Source organism: Triticum aestivum, chromosome 2B (assembly GCF_018294505.1).
Source record: "Triticum aestivum cultivar Chinese Spring chromosome 2B, IWGSC CS RefSeq v2.1, whole genome shotgun sequence".
Classification (NCBI taxonomy): Eukaryota; Viridiplantae; Streptophyta; class Magnoliopsida; order Poales; family Poaceae; genus Triticum; species Triticum aestivum.
Genome location: NC_057798.1, coordinates 15,349,942 through 15,361,521, shown reverse-complemented (window position 1 = coordinate 15,361,521; position 11,580 = coordinate 15,349,942). Strand labels below are relative to the sequence as shown.

At 49.5% G+C, this 11,580-nt stretch overlaps 1 pseudogene; it reads right to left on the bottom strand.

Annotated features, from left to right (window-relative positions):
* Positions 1 to 2,666: 2,666 nt before the first annotated feature.
* LOC123038759 (G-type lectin S-receptor-like serine/threonine-protein kinase At2g19130) lies at positions 2,667 to 4,806 on the bottom strand (annotated as a pseudogene).
* Between the last annotated feature and the right edge of the window lie 6,774 nt (positions 4,807 to 11,580).

The following is an 11,580-nucleotide window of genomic DNA, read 5'->3' as shown; positions in this document are numbered from 1 at the left end:
AAATACGGCTCCGAATTGTTTTCCCCTCCAGCTGGAAAAACGCGCTTGGTTGTCGTTTAGGCGCAGCTCAAAACAATCATTTTTTCACTTCAAATACAAATGAATGAATCTACACTCTAAAATGTGTTTATATACATCTATATGTGATAGTCTATTTGAAATCTCTAGAAAGACAAATATTTAGGAACGGAGGGAGTATTTGTATTTGTGTGTGTGTGTGTGTGTGTGTGTGTGTGTGTGTGTGTGTGTGTGTGTGAGCTTTTCGGTTTTACCGCTTGAACCTGAAAGCTAGGGTAAATGTATCATCATACGTTCATCAGATACTAAGATTGGTCAGGGACTACTCACGGCTAAATGGTTGAAAAACCAAATGCCAAGCAGGTGCATGGAATTCCGCGGTTGGCATTGCCATAGACGTGCCGGAATTTGGAGGTAGTTGATTCCGTATAAACATCTTGCTTGAAGAACACATGGAATTCTAAACTAGTCAAGTCATTCGATTTTCGGCCAATTTTCTTATTAATCGGTCAATTTTCTTCTTGATGAAAAAAAGCAGAGCTCACGCTGGTCAGTCAAAAAAAAAAAAAACTACCAAAGTCATGTGGTTTCTGCTTACCAACTCACAGTGACCATGGACAAGACCCCCGAGTAATATCGGTCCAAGATTATAACTAATTAAGTATGTGTGTGTTTGCCCTACAGTGCCATTTTGGCCGAGGGTCATGTGTGCAAGTTTAATCCCGTGTTTCTAGTGAAGCAGGAGGAACACCAACGTATGAGGGGTTGTACCTCTCGTCTCATTGTAGCACGAGAGAGAACAAGGGGCAGCGGCACACGGTAGAGAGTAGACTATTGGGAGGGTTACATGTCTATTGGTAGGACGAAAATGTACACGTTAGATTAGTCAGCTCCCGTATGTGGTTGTCATTTCTGTTTTCTTGCACGACTTGTCTTCAATGCTGCAACCCCGTCTACACTACGCTATAAATGCCACAGTACAACAGTCCAGCACGTAGTTGGACATGATGAACAAAACTTTCTTAGGCTCTTTCAATGCAAAGGTGCTTAGATGATATACTTCCCAATGCATAGGTGATTAACATGTTGTTGCTAAGCTTACTTTATTAAATGATTTAGCACCTAAACTCTTTCATGCATTTGTCAACTTCTTTCATTTAAGTGGTTTACATAGGTTTACGTACTTGGCATTGGTTCTTCCTAGGTCATCAAAGTGCTCTCTCTCCTCCTTAATTACTCTGACATGTCATTGTTTCGCTTATGTGGCGTGCTTAGCACTTGTTTCACTTAAAGGGCCGGCGACTGGATTCCCTTCGCTGACTGGCAGGGCGCGGCGAATCCCGCCGGCGAACATGGCTGGGCGAGGTGACTCCCGGCCGCCCCCACGGTTCCCAGCATAGCAACCGCCATAGCCACCTGCTGCACCGCGCGGTGGAGACGGCACGGGGCGCAGGGCGGTGATGCCGGGCAGGTCATGGGGCATGGTTATTCTGTAGTTGTTTCTAGAGGCGGCGGCCATGGTGATTTTCCTCACGGCCAAGGGTGGCTTCAATGGCGGTCGTGGCGGATACGGAGGTGGATGTGGAAACGACGGTGGCTATCAGGGCTTTACTAATGGTTTGAACCAATGGAATGGCGGGGGAGGAAGAGGTTATGGCAGCAACCAGTGGCAGCGAAATTTCAACCCTCCGTCTGGGGAGTTTGTCGAGGGTGCCACATGGCCTCATTATCGCCAGCGGGGATGTCGGGGATGGAACGACTGGAACCCCCCTCCATGTCGCCCATATGCCCCCAAGGTATACCCTAAGCAGCCGACAATCAAACCGGCAAAGACTGACAGTGGGGTGGTCGCGGCGAAGATGGTCGTGGCTTATACTTCAACGGCTTCTCTGCCAAATGCTGCAATGGCGGCGGTTACGGTGTTGGCGGCGCTGTCAGTGCTGGCCACGATGCCTACCGATGGCAGAGATGGGATGAGCGACAAAGTTAGTGACAAAGCTGAAAATATGATGGCTAATAAGGCGGCACGCAAGAAAGAAAAGATGACCTGCTATCGTTGTGGGCTGCCAGGCCACTTTGTGATTGATTGCACGGCGGTGTTATGTGACATATGCTTGAAGCATGTACACTCACCTGACGATTGTCCGTTGCTTCTGGTACCCACTACTGTCATGAATATTTATGGTGTATACAACACAAAGGTTATGTTCTTCCAGAGTCCACGTATGATCTTGGTGACCCCCATGATGGAGAGCTCGAAATTTGGTCTGGTCAGGGTTACTAAAGGGACATTGACAGAGGAACAGGTGTGCCAGCAACTCAAGCGGCTGGTTTCTAAGTCTTTCCACTAGTCACATGTCATGTTGGAGGATCAGGTAAATAGAGTTGAGTTCCCTAGGAGAGAGGATCTTAACCACTTGCTTCAGTGTGGAATCAGTAGGGTGCCCTGGAGCAAGTGTATTCTTGAGTTTGACGAGTGTACAAGACCTGAGCCGACAGGGACACCGCTGGAGAAGGTATGGGTCAGACTCACAGGTGTTCCGGAGACTTTGCTTAATGACTTTCTTATTGTCTCGAGTCTCGGTTCACTGTTCGGTAAAACAGAGAAGGGTGATATGCCATATACTCGTGTGCATGGAGTTGCTAGGCTACTCGTCGGTGTGGTGGGTGCGGAATATATTCCATATTATGTAGCATGGAACTATGATGGTCTGTCTTATGATCTCGATTGTAGTCAGAACTCTCATTGTAGTCAGAACTCGACTAAAGTTCCTTCCCATAAGTTTTGCCATCCCAAAATCTGCAATTCTAGGAACAAGTGCCGCATCGAGAAGTATGTTTTCTGGCTTAATATTGCAATGTATTATGCAGTCATGACAACTCTCATGCAAGTAGGACAATCCTTTAGCAACACCAATGGCAATTCGGAACCTTGTACTCCAATCTAGCATAGAACCATTGGCTTGGAATATATGGACATCAAGAGAACGATTTGCCATGTGTTCATAAACAAGCATCCTTCTATCACCTTCACAGCAAAAACCAATCAGTTTTACTAAGTTGACATGTTGGATCATTCCAATTGTGCTAACCTCAGCCCTGAACTGTTTTTCTCCTTGGCGTGCACCATCAAGCATCTTCACCGCTATGGTAGTCGAGTCACGCAGAATTCCCTTAAATACAGAGCCAAAACCACCTACACCAAGCTTCTCTGAGAAATTTTTAGTTGTCTGCTGCAAATCAACATACTTAAATGCTATAACTCCACATCCACCTTCAGTGTTGCTTAAGGGATGAGAACACCACTTCCTTTCCCCCCCTCCAAATCATCAATAGCATTACCAACAAACCGAAAGCACACACAGTGAGACCTATGATCATTCTTCTATTTCCTTTCGTGTTGTTTCCCCAACTTTGCACATCTCCAGCAGCAAGACGAAGGAAAAGAATCTCTTTGTCACTATTGACTGTGCCATTATTGTACTGCTTTACATTAATAAGTTGGCCATGCCAGATAGAACAGCCACTCTTGCCATAGGAGTAGGCAGTGCATGAGCAATTTCTTAGACAAACCTGCATGCACTCTTGTCCACTCTCAATTGTTTCCATGCTATGTGCATAATATGGTAATCTAACACTATGTATGGGAAAGAACTGGTCAGTTAATCCTGTTGTGTTACTTTTGTTGCTGTTGCAACGTTCTAGTGGAGTATTTCTCATGCATCCACCTCCTCTATCATCTAGCACCCAATCCTCTGGTGACTTCACAGAGAACCCATTCATGCAGTTACACAATGTAAGTGCGTTGTCATTGCAGACCGTGGAAGGCCCACAAACGGCGAAAACATCGCATGGAGCCCTTGGTTGGACATGTATGGTTTCCCAATCTTGCAAGATTTCAAGCCAAAGAAGTTGCTTGGTAAGACCGGAGACATCAAGGAAGCAGATTGTTATCATTGTTGGATCCATCGGGGCATAAGTGAAGTACTCCTCTTCATCATTGTCGATGAATTTGGTGTGGAGAAAGTGACTGCCTGACATCTCCGGCACCAAATTGAAGTACCACCCGCACCCGGTCCATTCCCCCGTGGAGAAATACACCATGGATGAATTACAGAGCTTAACAAAGTATTGCGGATCACCAGTTGGGTCTAGCTCCATGCAGTATAGGCCTGGAGCTGGATCTATCAGATTCTTCTTCGAAACAAGACTATATTTTTGGCCAGCAACCTTGTTCCGGCCAATCCTTGCACCGGGCAGGAAAACATTTGTTGGGTGATCAAAGCTCTGCCACCACACGATGGATGGGTTCGAGTCGTCTCTTATGACAAGGTTACCATCGTCTGAGAGCGCCGCCATGATGGTAGTATTTTTGCTAGCTGTTCTTCTACCTTTGGCTGTTATTATTTGACTGGACCAGATTATGGATTTACTCGCTTGGTTTAAGACGACAAGATTGCCATCCCTTGAGATTCTGAGCTTGAGTAGTCTAAACTTGGGGTCACTGATTGGTTTCTCTCTGTTCGCAATCCATACAGGAGTGAACTTTGGGATCTTGTTGAACCATATACCTACATACCAGTTGGGGAAGGTGGTGTTGTCTGAGGAAGACTTACTGCTGCCTGACGTGAAGAAGCCCAACGTGAACTTGCCATTCTTTGAGATGAGCCTGTTGCCGCTGCTGAGCTCTTGGCCTTCTGTCAGGATGCTACTGCCATTTGCTACAGAAGCGCACGCCACCGAAGGAACAGATATGGCAAGCACGAAGACAATGAAAAAATGAAGCATGGTGGGTTGTAATTTGTTTTGATATATCTTTGTGACATCTGGACATTAAGATATGCAAATATGTCATATATATAGGGTGTAGTATCCTTCGTGGTACATATGATAGTGGAGAAGTTTCCATCTCTTCAACAAGTTTTGACGGACGCTTTTACTCTGCCGGTCAAGTTCCGCATTGCTGTGGAAAGTACAAAAACGGGAATTCTCAACTTGATGCGACCGGAAATTTTGGAATTTCTAAACATAATTTATACTATTTCAAATGCATGTTGTGTGCACACTAAAAACTTTTAATAAAAAGCTGTGTATTTGCCTGCACAGATAATGGTGAGAGGTTAATGAAAGAGCACCATATTTTTTGGGGTATAAGACACAAAATAAATTGATATTCTTCACAATATTCCAGAATGTAGATCTAAAGCTTTTAGGAAGCTTTTTATAACTTGCTGGTGGGTTTTCTCTAGGGAGCAAAAGAGAATAATAATTTGGCAGGAAGGACCCTAAGACACACGGCAACAAATTAAGTGGAAACAAATGCACCACTTAATCAAGCTTTGACTACCTTTTTTTGTTTGAGGAGATCTTTTGACTGGTGACGATCAGTTGAGGCAAATAACAGTGAGAGGTTAATATAGCAACCAAACAACAAGGAAACAGTGATTGTGATGCTTTTATTAGAAAATGTTCATTTGTTTGCTGTTACAAAAATATAGTGAGAGGTTAATACATAAACCAAAATAGTATGTACATCATTTTTTTTGGTATAGGACAAAATTTAATATACACTTTTCACACCCTCTGCAAAAAAAGAAGCATATGTTTTTCTCACAAATTTTTTTTGTGATTCTACAAAACACTCCAGCCTAAATATATTTTCTAGCAATGTTTTAGATTCTATGTCTTATCCAGGGAGCAGCACCGGAAAGAATTTGGCTAACTTTTTGGTTGGAATAGAAAATGTGCCTAGTGACGGTCAGTTAAGGCAAGACCTCCTAGTGCTGGTCAAGTTAATTTGGCATCATTGTGTTTAATTAGAGAAAGAGTAGTATGGCATGTGACCTGGTCCTTAAGTTAGCAGAACTGAAGTTGTGTATACCAGTACTTACCAGAACTGAACCTGGGGTCAGTGAATATGTTTCTTCAGATAGCAGAACAACAAGAAAAGAGTGATGGTGATGCTAGAAAAAAGATTGTTAGTATTAGCTTTGTTTTTCTGAAAGAAACTGTTTTGACTTGAATAAGAAGCAGTGAAAGAAACTCAGGCGGAAGAAGGATGAAGGAAAGACGTCGTATGCGAGCCGTTGCTAAATTCTGTCCAAAGCATGTTACAGAACTTGAAAAAAAAGCATGCTGAGCCCACCAAGATATGTGCGTCGGTACTATACCGACCACGCCCTCCAAACGTGAGCAGCCTCCGGCGACAACGGAGGGGGGGGGGGGGGGTGCTGTGTGGCTGGTCGTCGGAAACCTCCCATGGCTGGACAGGTAACTGTCTGTGTTACACCCCGTATGCAGAGTCGCTGGGAGAAGGCATTAGCGAAGCGTGCAGACTGCAGAGGCAGAAATGAATGAGGTGCAGCAGCAAAGGATGAAGGAACTGACGAAACTGAACCAGCTCGAGAAAAAACACAACGAGAGCAAGAGACGGTTGTGCCGGACGGCGGGACCCGCAAGTCAGCCAGACCCCCAGCCCCATCTATTCGTGATGAATGGGTCATTTGTTAGTGTTGTGGGGTACGATTGTTGTCAGCGACCTTGGCACGGGAACAGAGCAAGCGGGAGCGCGCGAGGCCAAGGATTCAACTCGTGGGCCGACTGCTCGGCCCACTCGCGACCGGCAACTTCACCAGTGGCTTGCAAGCCCAAACTGGGCCCGATAAGGGTGTACGCTAGTATATTACCGTTGGTGCGGGTGGCGTGTGGATCTGGGACGGAACTAGTGGCTTCGGCCAGACTGTGCGTGTGTGTGAGCTTGTATCTGCCATTCATGGCGAATCCATCCCCAATTCGGATCCTATAAGCGGGTTGCTCACATCTGGCATCAGAGCCGTTCCATCCTGGAGTTGCCCCGCCACCCACACCACACCCGTTTCTGCGAATTTCACCGGCGAGAGGCCATGGAAAAGCTGTCGGCGGAAGGCCGCAACATCCATGAATTCGTCAAGGCGGCCGTCACCGACGGTCTCGAGCAGCGCCTCAAGGTACACAGCGACGACCTCCTCAAATCCATGACCAAGCTGCTCCAGGAATCGACCAAGACCTTGGACGGCCTTATCACGGCCCGCGTTGACGGCGTCCGTTCCGAGCTCCACCTCGACATCGAGCAGATCCGCTCCGATCTGGAGTGGGTTGACAAGGTCGACTACGAGGCCAGGCCGGGAAGCTCGTCTGCGGGCAGAGAAGCGCGCACCCAGAACATCTACGTTCCACCCCCGGCTCGCGGAGCGCGTGATCTGCCGTCTCCCCGGGAGTTTCAGTCACCCCGCGAACTCGTTGCTCTGGATCAAGGTGAGCAGTTCAACTCTGGTCCACGAGTGGTATTGCCGCGGTTTGATGGGTCTAATCCACGATTATGGAAAGCTAGATGCAAGGATTACTTCAAGTTATGAGGCACTCACCACAGCAGGTGGGTATCTTATGCCACTGCCCAGTTTGAAGGTGCAGCTGCTCGATGGTTGGAGTCTGTGCAGAGGCGAACTGTGGAACTGCATTGGACAGAGTTTTGCAACCTATTGCAGACGAGATTTGGACGGAACCAGCACCAGAATCTCTTGAGGAAGATGTTCAGAATTAACCAAACTAGATCGGTGGTGGAGTATGTGGAACAATTTGCAGAACTGTATGACCAACTGACTGCATATGAGTCCAGCCCTGATCCCCTGCACTACACTACCCGTTTTATCGATGGTCTGAAACCAGGTGTTCGAATGGCTATTGCCATGCAAAAACCACGCGATCTGGATACTGCTTATGAGTTGGCCCTGCTCCATGAGGAATTAGGAGAAATGCAGTACTCTTCCACAACAAAAAGAAGCGGTAAGTCGTCAGGAACTTACCCTTATAAGGCAAAGATTGTGGAAGAAAAGAAACCAACTGAAGGCTCTAGAACCCTGGCAGTAGAAGATAAATGGACTTCACTAAGGAATTTCAGGAGGGCCAAGGGATTGTGTTTCATTTGTGGTGAGAAATGGTCCAAGGACCACCAGTGCAAATCTAGAGTCCAGTTACATGTGGTTCAAGAGCTCATTGACCAGTTGCAAAGCTCCACTCCTTCACAGGATGAGTCAGATAGTGATTCTGACAATCTGATGCTGTTGTCAACAGCTGCTACAAGCAACAATGTATCTACACTGTCCCTGTTCTTGCTAGTTAATATCAGAAATGCAGAGTTGAAGTTTTTGGTAGATTCAGGCAATACTCATTCGTTTTTGGACAACACCTTGAATTCCCTGCTTCCAAAATTACTGATATTAAAGCAGTTACAGTGAAGGTGGCAGGTGGAGGAAAATTGACTTGCTCACAACAAGTGAAACAATGTCAGTGGAGTTGTCAAGGCCAGGAATTTTCACATGATTTCAGACTATTGTCATTAGGAGGCTATGATGGCATTTTGGGTCTAGATTGGTTGGTCAAACACAGCCCCATGTACATCGATTGGGAGCAGAAGTGGCTTTCATTCCAGTACAAGGGTGTCACTGTCACCTTACAAGGAGATCCGCCTGAAGAATGTGCTTTTACAGTGATGGCTATTTTCCAGAGTGCTGTAATTGAGCAAAAGGAACAGCTACCTGAAATTCAGGCCCTGTTGGACAAGTATGCAGTGGTCTTCTCTCCTCCTACAAGTTTACCTCCTAGAAGACAGTATGATCACAGCATACCACTAATCCGTGGTGCTAAGCCAGTGTCCATCACACCCTACAGGATTCCTCCTCATCTGAAAGTTGAAATGGAGAAGCAAGTGCAGGAAATGCTGCAAAGGGGAATAATTCAAGTGAGCAACAGTCCATTCTCATCTCCTGCTCTGATGGTCAAGAAAAAGGAAGAAGGAGACTGGAGGTTGGTCATTGATTTTAGACATGTTAGGGCATCTCCAGCCGTTGGCCCCCCAGGGGGCGTCTAAAAGCGCCGCCTGGGGGTGAGCCGGCGAAAAAAAAGGCCCTGGGGGCGAGTCGTCGCCCAGCCGTCGGCCCCCAGGGCCGCCCACAGGCGAGTGTAAAAAAAGGGGGGGCCCGTTCGGCGAAGTTATGACAAAGAGTAGTTAAATTTCGTCTGAACATGGCGAATTTCGTCCAAATTCGCCCATTTTCATTACATTATTAAGCTGATCTAAAAAAGAAAGGGGCTGAAGTCGTCGCCGCCATCGTCGTCATCGGCCTTCTCCTCCTTGACGCGGACGCCCCGGCTGGACCTGACGTCGCCATGGTGGACTGGCGGCGGCGCGTCGTTGTCGTCGTCGCTGTCGCATAGGACGACGACTCCGTCTTCGTCGCGGCCGCGTCGGCGATCCTCGAAGCGGCGCAGGGCGCCGCGCTGGTGCTCCTTCGCCTTCTCCCGGCGCGCCTTCTCCATCGCAATGGAGTCCTGGCGCGCCCATTCTAGGGCCGCGTCGTCGTCGACGAGCTCCGCCTTCGCCAGCGCCAGACCCGGCTCCGTCTTCACCGGCGCCAGCCCCGGCTCCGTCTTCACCGGCGCCAGTCCCGGCTCCGTCTTCGGCTTGACGAAGCGCGAAGGAGCCGAGGAGGAAGCGCGCCGGCCGCCCTCGTTGATGACGATGCCGGCGCTGCGAGTGCGCCAACCGAGCGGCGACTCCGCCGCAGGCTCGGCCTTGACGGCGAGCAGGGCCGGAGTGCCGGAGGAGTGCGAGGAGGATCGGGAGGAGGAAGACCCGAACCGCCTTGGCACCCATGTCCCGACGCGCCGCTGCGTCGCCGGGGGGTATGCCAACGGCGGGTCGTTGCCGCCCTCGAGGTGCATGAGCACGCCCTCGAGTGTGCGGCCGGGGATGCCCCACCAGAGGTGGCGCCCCTCGCTGTTCTGCCGCCCGCCGACCACCGGCGCGTCATTGGTGGACGCCAAACGCTGCTGCTGACGGCGCTCGAAATACGCCGCCCAGGCCGCGTGGTTGTCGGCGGCGTACTGGGGGAGGGAGCGTTGGGCGTCGGTGAGGGACGCGCGGACGATCTCGACCTCCTCGGCGAAGTACTCCGGCTTCGCCGCGGCGTCGGGCAACGGGGGAATGGGCACTCCCCCGGCGCCGAGCCTCCACCCCGACGGCCCGGCGCGCATGTCCGGCGGCGCCGGGATGTTCGCCTGGAACAGGAGCCAGGACTCCAGAACGCGGAGCGAACGGCGGCCGAAGCCGTTGGCCGCCGCCTCGTCCCCGGGGAAACGTTCTGCCATGGCGACGGCGACGGCGCGCGGGAGAGGCAGGGAGAGGGAGGGGCTGGACGGCGGCGAGGGGCAGACGGGGCTGGTGTGGGCACAGGAGAGTGGAGTGGAGGCCGCCGGCTTTTATAGCCTGGCCGCGCCCGTGTGTACGCGTGCGAGGGAGGGGAGGCGTCGGCGCCGCCCCGTGAAGCGCCGCCCGTGAGTGAAGGAATCAATGGCAAGGCTGACCGACGGCAGCCTTGCCATTGATTCCCCGCGGAAACCGAGGCCGTTGGGGGGAGACGAGGCGCCGAGTCACTGACGCGGCTGGCCCGCGGCTTCTTCGCGCCAAAACAACTCGCCCCGGCGCCCCCGGGCGCCCCCCAGCGCGCCAGGTTCGGGCTGGGTCCGCCGGCGCTGTTTTCGGCCCAAGCCGGCGATTTTCGGCGTCCTGGGGGCGCGACTGGGCCGTTTTTTCGGCGCCGGCGCGAAAAAATCGCCTGGGGAGGCCTTCTTGGGGGCGCGGCTGGAGATGCCCTTAATGCTCTCACAATTAAGAGCAAGTATCCAATTCTTGTTATAGATGAATTACTGGATCAACTTGCTGGAGCCTGTTGGTTTTCAAAACTAGACCTGAGAGCTGGCTACCATCAGATTAGACTGGCACCTGGAGAAGAATTCAAGACTGCCTTTCAAACTCATACTGGCCATTATGAATTTACTGTGGTGGCTATGGGCCTGACAGGTGCACCCAATACATTCCAAGGAGCAATGAATACAGATCTAGAACCAGGTTTGAGAGGAGAAGATCCTTGTGAAGTATGTTTCTTTGATGATATTCTCATTTTCAGTAAAACCTCGAAGGACCACTTTATACATTTGGAAAAGGTGTTGAGCATACCGTTGGAAAAACAATGTAGAGTAAAGTTGAGCAAGTGTGACTTTGCTAAGCAGGCAATTGCTTGTTTGGGCCATGTCATTAACAGTGAAGGGGTTTCAACAGATGCTAGCAAAATTGCAACTGTTAAAAATTGGCCGGTTCCTACTGATGTAAAGCAAGTCAGAGAATTTTTGGGCTTAACTGGGTACTACAGGAAGTTCATCAGGAATTATGGGATGATCAGTAGACCACTATCTGATCTGTTAAAAAAGGGGGATATCTTTGTGTGGACACCAGCTGCAGAAATGTCCTTCCAAACTCTGAAGCAAGCTCTTATTCATGCTCTTGTCTTAGCATTACCTGATTTCTCACGGCAGTTTGTGGTTGAAACTGATGCTTGTGATGTTGGGATTGGTGCTGTTCTGATGCAGCAGGGTCATCCCATTGCTTTTGTCAGCAGAGATCTAGGTCCCAGGAACAGAGGGTTATCTGTGTATGAGAAGGAGTATCTAGCTATACTATTAGCTATT